The sequence below is a fragment of the Canis lupus genome, chromosome 9 (assembly GCF_003254725.2).
Source record: "Canis lupus dingo isolate Sandy chromosome 9, ASM325472v2, whole genome shotgun sequence".
NCBI lineage: Eukaryota > Metazoa > Chordata > Mammalia > Carnivora > Canidae > Canis > Canis lupus.
The window spans coordinates 2,639,708-2,651,808 of record NC_064251.1 but is presented as its reverse complement, the minus strand read 5'-3'; the positions used below and the strand labels follow the sequence as shown (position 1 = coordinate 2,651,808).

Below are 12,101 nucleotides of genomic sequence, written 5' to 3'. Positions count from 1 at the left end.
TGCTGCGGGCCATACACCTGCCTGGGAGCAATGGGGGGGCCAAGGTACGGCCTGAAGCTTGGACGCATCCAAGAGCCTCTTGCAGCCCAGCCAGGGCAGAGAGGCCTTTCATGCTCCTAGCAGCAAGCGGGAGGACAGGGCTCCTCCCCCAGCGGGCCAGAACAGGCACCTGTCCCTTTAACGGGCCGGCTTCTTGTGCTCCCACAGCTGTGGCCACCCCGGGTGAATGGCTGCTGGAGAGAGGACCACATCTGGGATTTTCCAAAGCAATGATTCAGCCTGGATGTGTTCAGAAACCTCACCTCAAGTCTAAGTGATTATTTCCGCCTTCCCATCTTCCTCTGGAATGTTCCTTCCCTCTCCCCTCCCCCTCCCCCCCCCCGCCCCCCCCGCATCACCTGACTCCTATCCCCACCCTGGTTCTGGTTTTCTTTATGAATCTGCCAGCAGGAGAAGCCAAAGCAGAATGAAGGGGAATGTGCACCAGCTGGAGAAAGGCAGCATCTCCTCCCCCCGGGGGCCAAGGACAACATTCTCTAGGAACAAAAAAGACTGCGGGGGTGGGAAACCAGGCAGAGAAAAGAAACATCAGCTCCAGCCACTCCAGCTCCCGAGGAAAGGGTGCGGGCCCCCAGGGGACCTGCTGCCCATGAGATACATATAGGGTTCCAGGGAACAGAATGAGCAAGAGAGGGATCCAAAAGGAGGCATCAGGGATCCCTGGGTCGCGCAGCGGTTTGGCGCCTGCCTTTGGCCCAGGGCGTGATCCTGGAGACCCGGGATCGAATCCCACGTCGGGCTCCCGGTGCATGGAGCCTGCTTCTCCCTCTGCCTGTGTCTCTGCCTCTCTCTCTCTCTCTCTCTCTCTCTCTCTCTGTGACTATCATAAATTAAAAAAATAATAAATAAATAAAAAATAAAAAAAAACAAAAGGAGGCATCAGAAGGTTGTTTAAAATCATTCCCGTGTTCCTTTAACAGTAATTTCCTGAGCAGCTACTATGCGGGTGCTGGGGTAACGGTGGTGAGCAAGATGGGGAGGCTCCAGCCTCCTGGGCTGGCCAGCTGAGTCCTTCTCAAACTGCAGTGTGTCCCCAAAACCACACAGGGATCTTGTTAAGGAGCAGATTCTGAGTCGGCAACCTGGGGCGGGGCTCGGATTCTGCATCTCTGGCCAGCTCTCAGATGGACAGATGCAGGGGGCCTGAGGACCACGCTCTGAGTAGCGTGCTAGTCAGAGCGTGCTAGTCGCCAACTTTGCATCCTGGCAGCTCCTGAGGTGTTCTGAAAGCCCAGGTCCCGCCCACAGAGGTTCTGACCTATTGGCTGAGGTCGCGGCCTGCTTGACCAGGATTCTGAAAGCACCTGGGTCAAGATCTGCTGCTCTAATGGGAAACTGTGGTTCTTTAAACAGCGCACCAAGCTCTTCGTTGTCGCGTGTGGCTGTGGAAAATATGCAGAGGACAGGGATGGAGTACCCTGAGGACTCTGGGAAGGGGTCTTAAGTCCCACATTCTGAATGAGTAGATGTTGGGGTGACAGCATGCCAGAACAGGGCTGGGGACAAAGGGAACCAGGTCAGCAGAGGCCCTGAGGCTGCAAGGGCAAGGTGCCGGCCCAGGAGGACAAGGAGCTGGAGTCTCAGAAATTCAGGGAAGAAGCTTGAGGTGCAGAGGACGTGGGGGGGGGGGGGCCAGGCAGGGAGGGGGGCCTTGTGGAGCTCCAGCCATCTTCCCAAAGCTGTGGGAGCCCCTGGAGAGGCTTGGAATGCAGGAGTAACACAATCAGATTTACTTTTTAGAAGGTATTACTGACTTCAGCTTAGAGAACCGGGCTGAGTTGCACCAGAAAAAGAAAGAAAAGAGTGTTATGTGTCTCCATCACTCACCCTTCGAAAAAGACAAGTCTAGTGCTCGCTTCGGCAGCACATATACGAAAAAGACAAGTCTAAATGAGGCTAAAGCCTGCAGAACTGAGGTGCCTTGTCTTCAGGCCAAGATGAGGTGGGGTCACTTCCAGATTCTGAGAAAGAGAGGAGCCCCCAGCCCCATGGCTCAACCATGAGAAACTTCAGAGTTGCCAGCCTCCAAAATCAAGTGGGCAAAGTCCTAAAATAAATCTCTTGATATGGACAATGATAATGATACAGATTATAAATTATATAGATATGGATGGGGTGGGGATGGAGGTGAGGAGGGGGTGGGGATGGAGGTGGCATGGGGATGCAGAGGGAGGTAGGAAGCGAGATGGGGGTGGGGTGGGGGTGGGGATGGAGTTGGGGGTGCAGATGGAGGTGAAGTAGGAGTATGGATAGAGGTGGGGTGGGGGTGGAGGTGGGGGTGCAAATGGAGGTGAGGTGGAGATGGAGGTAGGAGTGCAGATGGGGGTAGAGTAGGGATGGGGAGGGAGATGAGGTGGGGATGGGGAGGGAGATGGAGGTGGGGGTACAGATGGAGGTGAGGTGGAGCTGGAGGTGAGGTGGAGATGGAGGTATGGGTGTGGATGGGGATGGGGGTGGGGTGGAGAAGGAGGTGTGGTGAGGTGGGGGTGGGGATGGAGGAGGGGATGGACACTGTGATCATCCAAGCACCCACTTCCCCATCATTAAAATGGGGTTCATAGAAGCCCCAATCCAGGCCCCACAGGCCTGAAGAGCATGGAGGGGAACTCAAGCCTGTAGAACCCACACACCAGCAGAACCCTCCGACTGGAAGGTCCCATCCCAGGCCCCATGGCAGCTTCGGACTCAACACCTAAGAGATGACCTTGACTTGATGAGGCCATTAGGAGCTAGTGCAGAAAATGTCCGTCTTCCCACTCCCAGGATTTACACTCCCCCAAAGTTGGACTTCCCAACAGAGAAGCAGGAAATGAGAAACACATGTGGGAACCTAGTAGCATGTAGGGTGCCGAAGAGACTAGGTTCTACCTAGGGTTCCCTTAGCAGGGAAGTAGCAGGGCCCCAAAGACGGAAGAAGGTGACCTACCTGAGTGGACGCAGCAGGGCAAGAAAATGTCCTCCAGGGAAAAGGAGCACCGTCCAAGACGGTCTTTGAGCTGATGACTTACTTATCATCAAACTTGAAGAAATGAACTCAACTAAAAACCATTTTAATGTTATTACATAGCGGGACGGGGGGGTGGTGGCAGAGAAAGACCTCTTGTATGTCGAGTGCCAAGGTCCCGTGGTAAGAGGCAAAGTTTGCAAAAGCACAGTGTCAAAAGCGATAGGCATGTGGTTTGCCAATTAAGATCCCCCTTGCCGGCGCACACATCTTGTGGCTTATCATTTCTGCCTGTTTCAGAGTTGGCTCCTGCTCCTGCAGCAGCTGGTCAACCCGCCTCCTCCCTGGAAACCCAGAGAAGGGGAGGCGGGGGCTAGGGAAAGGCAGGGGGAGACCGGCCCCAGGGAGACTGGAGGATAGTGCTCTCTGGACCAAAGCAGCATTGTGCCAAAGAAACCTTTGTGTCAAAGCTCTGATGGCCAGCGTAGGTCCCCCTGGCACGAGGGTGGTTCTGGACCACTGCCACAGGGGATGGATCTGCAGGGACCGCTGTGTAGACCCAGCATGGGCGGCAGTGCCCACAAGCGCCTAAAAATAAGCATCCGTTCAGCTCGGGATCCTGCTGCCCCTCCACCTGGCCCCAGAGTGTCCTCACTTCCTGGGACTGGGAACTGGCTGGCTTGCCAGTGGGCAGGAGGCGAATGGTTGGAGAGGGTTTGTGGGCAGGGGGATGGTGCGGGAACTCGTCCAACAGAACGGGCCACTTGCTGCGCTCCCCTCTCGTCTCCCCCACCCACCAGGGATTTCGGCAATGCCAGAGCAACCACAAAGCCCAGGGAAATCAGCAGCTCTGTAACCATACCAGCCTTGGGGAGTGCCAGGCACAAGTCCTATCCTCAGATAACTCCTGGTTAGTTGGGGATGCCAAGCAGGCAGATGGCCAGGTACACAGCAAGCTGTGTGAACACAGCACTCGCTTCCCCAGCCTGAGGCCCCCTGGGCTTCCGATACCTGCCTTTCCTCCTCTGTGTGGCCATAGTCAGGGAGGTGGCTCACTCAGGCTGTGTGCACACAGGACTGTCCCCTTCCCTGGATGCACTAGGTGAAGGCTAGGACCCGTCAGCCATCCTGGGGCCCTCTCTGGACCACAAACGCTGCACACTGACAAGCTTTTCCCACATCCTCAATGGAGACTGTTTGCTAAGGTGTCACCTGAATCCATAACATCTATGGGAAAGGAAGTTCCTAATAATCCTAGGGGCGCCTGGGTGGCTCAGGTGGTTCAGTGTCCTACTCTTGATTTCAGCTCAGGTCTCAATTTCAGAGTTGTGAGTTCAAGTCTTGCACACGGGTCCACGCTGAGCATGGAGCCGGCTTCAAAAATATCGTAATTGGGCAGCCCCAGTGGCACAGCGGTTTAGCGCTGCCTGCAGCCTGGGGCATGATCCTGGAGACCGGGGATCAAGTCCCACATCGGGCTCTCTGCATGGAGCCTGCTTCTCCCTCTGCCTGTGTCTCTGCCTCTGTGTGTGTGTGTGTCTCTATGAATAAATAAATAAAATTTTTTAAGAAAAGATACATTTTTTAAAAATAATAATCATAATCATAAAATGACACAAACCTATACACACTTCTTCTGGAAAGCTGAGGGATAAGTGGCTGGTGTATGACTGGCTTAGCTTGTAATGCTGACCGACTGGTGGATCACTCCACCCTTCTCTCGGCACAGGACCTCTACCTGTGGCTCACCCCATCACCTCATACTGCTATTTGCACAGCTGTGGTCACACCGGCTGCAAACACCCTGGTTCATAACACCCACCAAAGACCAGTGATCTAGAGGGACCCTGTGCCTTTAGACTCCCCCGCCTCCAGCTGCCATCAGAGGAGATCCAACACCACTTCCTCTTCCTGTGACCCTGGCCTCCTGGGCCTCAGTCTCCTTCCTGTCAAGCAGGGTCAGTGATGTGTACCTCACTGGCTTGTTCTGGGACCCAGTGACCTCAACCAACTGCTGAGCCCTTCGGGAGCAGGCCCCAGCCGGGGTTCTGGAGACACAGTGAAGACTAAGACCCCTGGCTTTACAGAGGGCAGATGGATATCAAATAATGCACCGCAGTGACTGCATTGCTGCTGCAGTCAGAGCTACAAGGGGACGTATAAGGGGTATGGGAAAAGCTAACTGGGACCCCTGGGTGGGGGCAGTTGAGGAATGCTTCCTTAAGGAGGTGACATTGCAAGACTGGGTTAGGACTAGTGACAAGGTAAAGGGGCAGAGAGGAAGGTGAACACTCCAAGCAGAGGGAACCATCTGTGCAAAGGCCCTGAGGCACCTTTCTGAGGAACCGCAAGATGAGGAGGCAGGGTGGCTCCTGGAGTGGCTGCTGAGGTCAGCCACAAGAAGCCTCTACGGATTTCCATCTTTATCCTGAGAACAGTGGGAAGCCATTAAAGCATTTAAGCCATGAATCAGTATGATCAGATTTGCATTTTTCAAAGATGCTCTGCCCACCCCACCCCCAATCCACTTCCCACTCTGTAGCCAAAGCCTGTGGAGGCAGGTGGGAGGCGATGGACACAGCCAAGGCTCCAGGAGGCTGTTCTGTGGGAAAGGGGAGAAGCAAAAAGAACTGGAAAGAGAGAGATGATGGGTAAGTTGTAGGCTGCGGGCCTGTATGAATGGGGAAGGGGGTACAGAGCTGCCATCCTCGAAAATGGAGAGGACCAGGTCTGGGCGGAGGCCTCCACGTTTGGACTGGTCAAATCTGGAGAGGGTACAGGAAAAGGCCCAGGCGTTCAGACGTAATGCAGGAGAGGACCCCATGGTGTGGTGGCTGCTGAGCTGGCACAGTCGAGATCTCAGCACAGGGACAGCAGGGAGAGAGGGTTATGGCAAAAGGAACCCCCAACAGGGGACAAGCTGGGGAAGCAAGCGTGGTATGGACGGGCGAGGGCAGTGGGCCCCAAGAAGGGAGCGCTGATGTCAGGGCACGTTCAGTGGAGGGTTGAGCAGGGAACAAGGATCCGATCCTCCAAACTGAGCATCCATGTGTCTCGGCAGCACTGACCCTGACCCCCCATGACCAAACCCCAAAGCCCACATGCAGACCAGCCTTCCCATCCCCCAAGCCCTGCCTTCAAGACTGGGCTGATTCCCAGCCCCAGGGCCACCCCATGCAGACTGATTGCAGAAGTGCCCTGACTACTCACACCTCCAGGTGGACGCCCCCTTTGCCATGGGACCTTACAGCCCCTCTCACAAAGAGGCGGGGTCTATGTCTATTTCTTCACCCCTGGAATCAGGGCTGGCCTCCTGACACTTTGGCCAAAAGACACCTGCCTCCACAGGCTATGCTCACGTCCACTTTCTGCCTGCAACACAGCCTGAGCTAGCCTCCTGGGGGACAAAAACCCACATGAGGTAGGAATCAGTGGTCAGTCTCACCGGCCTCCAGTCCACTCGCCAACTGACCACAGATGCATGAGTGAGCCCGGCTGAGATCAGCACAAGTGCCCAGCTGACACACAACATTCATGAGCAAGAAGAAACAACCATCATTCCATACTGCTGAGTTTGGGGACTTGTTTGTTATGCAACAGTAGCTAACTGATACACACTTCCCCCCTAACAGCGTGGGAGAGATGCCCCACAACGTCATCCCGCTTCTCCGCACTGGATAAAACCCAATGGAGACCTGCAGCTAAATCCACTCTGGCAGAGTTTAGAATTGATCTACTTGGTGAGATCTTTGCCTTAAATTTTTCTTTTAACACATTTTCCATCAGAAACGTAAGGAGCCACTTGGATGGCCCCTGCAGAGTTCTCAGAAGCATCTTGTCCCGGGTTTCTCCAGAGAGGCTTGTTTTGTTTGTTGGAGAGTGTGTTCTCTTGCCGCTTTTCAAATGCTCCATTTTGCTCTGACGGCAGCCAGGGCATTTGATCGCATGAGAGATGGTGATGTGGTTGCAATTGCTGTCAATATTCCTTTTATGACTCTGAATTTGCATCTGTGCGAGGCTGGTAATTCTTATCTGAATGCCAAGCACAAATAAATGAAACTTATTTAAAATAACTGGGAAAATTCCATGCTGGAGGTTAAAAAAAAAAAAATCCTTTTGCTGCTGCAGATGGAGAAGCTGGTCCTGGCAAGGCCATTTGAAATCAACTCAACAACTGGCCGGCCCCAAAGATTCTGTGGCAGGTGCATGCAAGCAGAAAGACGGACAACAGAGCCCCAGAACACTCACCCTTCAGTGCCCCAATTCCCCAAGACCCCCTCCACCCCCCAACCCCGAGAGTGTGGAAGCAGCATGAGGAGAAGAGCATAGTGCTAACATCATGAGTCACTGTGTGGCGCCCCTGCCCACACACACGGTTGTCTGTGGTCCTCAGATCATCCTTGTGAGGGGTGCAGGGCCAGAGGTGTGTGACGCTACACAGCACGTCAGTGACAGCCCAATCCCAAGACCTCTACCCTACAGTTCTTTGCAAGAGGCAACTGCAGGGGTTCTGCTTTTTTAATCCTAACGTAGAGCCATCTGATCTACCGACCGTATTAATGGGCCAATCGTTCTGTTTGGGGCAGGAAGGGGGTTAGTCACCGCAGCATCATGACCAGGAGAACACAGCATCATCCACCAATCTGCAGGGCTGCCGAGCCAGGGCGCCCCCCCCACCCCCACCCCCTGCCCAGGACTATAGAAATCACCAGTCAGAGGGCCGGTGTGAAACTCTCTTCCACAAGCAGTAGCCAAGTGCAACAGCTCAGAAGCACCCCCAACCCCCCACGCCCCCACCAGAAGCCACCTCACCCCACCCTCCATGCTCAGCTCTGCTTCCGGACCTCCTCCACGGCTGGTGACCTTGGACTCTATTGGCCCAGGGTGGAGTCTGGCCTGGAAACTGCATTTTTTTTTTTCAAGAAACACAGTGTTTCAGATGCAGGGGGTCCAGGGACCACAACCTTGAAAATTTGTGACCACAGAAGAGAGGCTCTGCGCACCCAGAGAAAGAACAGGACCCTCTTGGAGGCAGGGCAGGGGCTGCGGGAAAACAGATGAAGGTACGGCTGGAGGAATCGGGGCAGGACTGCACCATGGAAGGAAGGGACATCTGAGCTGGGTCTTAAGGCACGAGCGGGAGTTTCTAAGTGGTGGGGTTGTGGGGAAGGCGTCCCTATCTGGCCCTTGAGCCCAGGCCCCATGGCGGGCACTTTCTCCTGGGTGTTCTCCTCCCCTTGGCAACAGGCCTCTTACTCCCCCCCACCCCACCCCACCCCCGCCCCGAATGCTCACTGCAAGATAGACCTCCGGGGCTCCATCCCACCTGCTGGACTGAAGATCCTCCAGGGCAGCTCTGTGCAAAACCCTCGGGCTGCTCCCAGGGACAAGCACCAGGCCTTCCCAGTCAGGAAAATAAGTAATAGCTGATGGGTTTATCAACCGGCCCTAAATTAGGAAGCCATCTGCAGGCTCTGCTCCACCCCCACTCTGCTGTTGCTGTTTCATTCGTTTCCCCCAGAAGAGAAGGGCCTGCCCAGGACTCTGCCCCGAAACCCAGGCCTGAGCTTGGTGGCCCCCAAGCTGGCTGAGTGTCCTGGGGCGGCCCTAACAACGCAGCACACAGCGTGGGGCTAAAGACGCCAGGAGTCTACACCTGCAGTCTGGAGCGGGAAGTCCAGGGGGCAATGCCCCCCCCCAAAACACACCCTCCCCACTCTGCCCTCCCATCGGCTCCCCAGTATGCATGTGGAGCCCAAATGTCCCCTTCTGATAAGGACACCAGTCCTATCGGATGGTGATGACTTCATTTTAGCTGCATCCCCGTGAGCACCCTGTTTCCGAAGAAAGCCACGTTCTGAGGTCCTAGGGCTTGGGACTCCATCGCGACTTTTTGAGGGGACACAATTCTTCCCTCCGGCCAGGCTCCGGCGCTCCCCTGGGAGGGCCCGCGAGCCACATGCAGCTGTCAGAGCCAGAGGGAAGGAGCCAGGGATGGCCCACAAGGGGCCCGAGGAAGGCAGTGGGGCCCAGACAGGCTGCTGGGCCTGCTCAGTCCCTGCATGACCCTGCATGGGAGCGGCTACCTTTCCAGGCCTGAGGCCCAGCGCCAGGTGGGGACAGCAGTCAGTTCCATGGAGGACGCCAGTGTTTGATATGGAGATTTTGGCAGTAAGAATGGATGTGCCTCAGTGAGAGGTTTATGTAAAATGACAGCTTTTGGGGGGAATGAAGTCGTCAGATTGGGGGAAAAAAGGAAGGAAGAACAAGGAGGAAGAGAAGGAAGGGGGCCACAGGGAAAGTGCCTCCCACCCCTAGCAGAGCACCCCCTCCCTGTGCAATGCCTGAAAGGTGGGTGGGGGGCACAGCAGTCCCTGGGCTGTGGGGCCCCCAGAGAGAACCCCTGCATCTGGAGCTGCTTCCTCCTCCCTTCCATCTGCCCCACCTGCCCCCCCCAGCCCCGTCTCATTCCCCTCCCCCGGCGCTGCCCCCAGCACACATACCCCTCACTCACCGTCCTGATCCCTGAGCCGGGATGAGGACCCCAGGTGACAGGCCCCGGGCAGGGACAGCCACACACTCAGACTGTAAAGGAGACTCCACTGAGTCCTTCTTGGGAAACCCACAAAAGCACAGGATTGCACATAATTGCCCTTTGTTTAAGAGGCAAATGAATATTCCTGCAGAGCGTTCTTCACACAGATAAGCTTCCAAAAATTGCCATCAATTTGTTGCCAAGTATGGGACTGTTACTTCCTTCCCAACCCCCTCGGATGTTTTCTGTGCCCGCCTGAACTGCAAACTGCCTTCCCTGGTGGCCCTGTGGGGCTAAGGCAGGCCACCTCATCCCGCCGGGCTAACGGAGCTGGCTCCGCCAGGAAGGAAAAGTGAAGGTCAAAGATACTGATGAAGGTCACTTCACGCATGCAGCACCCACAGTGAACCAGGTAACAGGACCTAGCACCTGTCTCACCTGGATGCTTCATCTCTGTTCCTGGGCGTCCAGAAGGCCCCTTGCTCACCACAAGGGAAAGGCGGACACGGGGACACCCACCCGGCCCTGGGAGAGAGGTTCTCGCCATGACCCAGGCCACAGAGGGGGACTAGTACAGACCCCACCCCAAACTTCACGGAAATCTCCAGTGAACCTCTGATGAGAAGAAGTGCTCAAGGCAGGGGGCCAACTTGCCAGAAATCCCCGGGGTCCCACCTCCCAGAGGCACAATGTAGGCCTTGGCCAGCTTCTGAAGACAAGACACTTCCAAAGGCATTGCTGGGCTCCTGGAAGGAGAGAGGTGTCCTCTGTCCTTCCGCCAGGTGAATTTTCAGGACACGGTAGCATCTTGCAGGCCTGGCTGTCCCCATGCCCCCACTCTGCTGTCCCAGGACAAGGATCCAGGGCTGGGGATGAAGTCCTACCATGAGTTATGCACCCAAGAGAGACACCTAGCCGGAGTCCCTGTTGCAGGCAGCCACAGAGGTATGCCCACCATGGGGGCAGGGGCCAGGGCTTTGGGAGCTCCTGCTGGAATGAGCCCACCTGCTCCAGGGGCTTTGTTTTTCTTCCAACTGGGAGTATCAGTCACAACACTTTGTCTTCTGGAATACTTAGGGATGAGGTGGGGAGGGATGCCATCCCCATGGCCACTCCTGACACCAAAAAGAAGACACCCAGCCAGGCTCCACCCATCAGAGAGGCAAGGATACCTGTGTCCAGACTCATTGGCCCACAGATATTTGTTGAGCACCTACTGTGTGAGCCCCAAGCAATGAAAGCCCACATCCCACTCCATCCCACTCCATCCCACTCCGTCCCACTCAGTCCTGCTCCTGAATCTAGGCCTCAACAGTACTGGGTATTCTGTGCAGTCACTGCGCTAGCTAGGAGCCCCTGAAATACAGCCCCGGGACAGGGTTTGGATCTAAGCGACTTGTCTGGGACTGATCCAGGATCAGGGGCCTGAGATGGGGACAGAAGGGCAGTGTGTGCGTGTGTATTCATGTGGTATTGGTGAACTGTTCACCCTGCAGGTAACTGGGGCTCAGTCTGTTGGGGATCTTCTGGGGACACACGAGGATTGACCCCAGCCTTGTGAAGGTGGAGAGGCTGGGACGGGGGTAGCATTTCCACCCCATGTCCCCAGTGACAGAGCGCTGTCTGGGTGCATTAAGTCTCCACACTGTGGCTGCTCCATTAGCCGCCTGGGCCGCCCCCCACCCCCAGACAAAGCTTGGGGGCAGAGGAGCTCAGGTAGTCAAGGCGGGGGCCACCAGCATGCAGGGGAACTGAGCACTCATGGCCAGTGGGAGCTGGGCCCAGAGGCCTCCAGGGGACACTCGTTCCCAAGGTGGTCCCAGGAGGCCCAAAACAAGGTGGTTGCCTATTTCCAGGAGGACGTGCATCCTCCGCTCACCCTTGGCCCCCAGCCTGTCCCCTGAGGACCAGCTCATCAAGGACCCCACCATGAGACTGTCACTGCAGGACCAACTGATAAGCGTGTGTGTCCCCCTAGCACCAAATGCACAAGTTGAAGCCCAATCTTCAACATGACAGTGTTAGGAGGTGGGGCTTTGGGGAGGTGAGTGGTCACAAAGGTAGAGCCCTGGTGAATGTGGTCAGTGCCCTTATAGGAGGGACCCCAGAGAAAGCCCCCTCACCCCTTCAGTGTGAGGACACGGGGAGAACACAGCCGTCTATGAACCAGGAGGCCCTCACTGGACTCAGGATGTGCTGACACCATGGTCCTGGGCCCCCAGCCTCCACAACCATGACAAATCAGTGCGTGTGGTTTATCAACCCCCCATCTGTGCTGCGGGGTCACCACTGCCCCAAGGACGACGACAATAGGTAGATGCACCCCAGCTTCTCCACTGGCAGCATCGCCTTGGACTTAATTCCAAGGCTGTGTTCTCTGCCCCTCCCCAACCCCTGCCGGGAAGGAGCCAGGCACACCCCACCACCCTGCACCCTTGCACCCCTGCCACACAGCCCCCAAACCACAGCCTGCTGAGCAGCGCCAACAGCCAGACAGGAGACATAGCTGCGGAGCCTGGCAGAGAGGAGGGGCATTGGCCCCGAGGCTACCCAGGAGATCCC

The 12,101-nt window shown here is 56.1% G+C and overlaps 1 protein-coding gene across 8 annotated transcripts in view; it reads right to left on the bottom strand.

Annotated features, from left to right (window-relative positions):
- The window catches only part of RBFOX3 (RNA binding fox-1 homolog 3), a 446,986-nt gene that overhangs the window by 382,166 nt on the left and 52,719 nt on the right, over positions 1-12,101 (bottom strand). The window contains exon 1 of one of the 8 annotated variants that reach the window (XM_025468219.3): positions 9,519-9,659. The exons of the other annotated variants lie outside the window; for them this stretch is intronic. The gene's annotated coding sequence lies outside the window, so the exon portion shown is untranslated. Of the gene's footprint in view, positions 1-9,518; positions 9,660-12,101 lie in introns of those variants that run through there. 8 annotated transcript variants of the gene reach the window in all.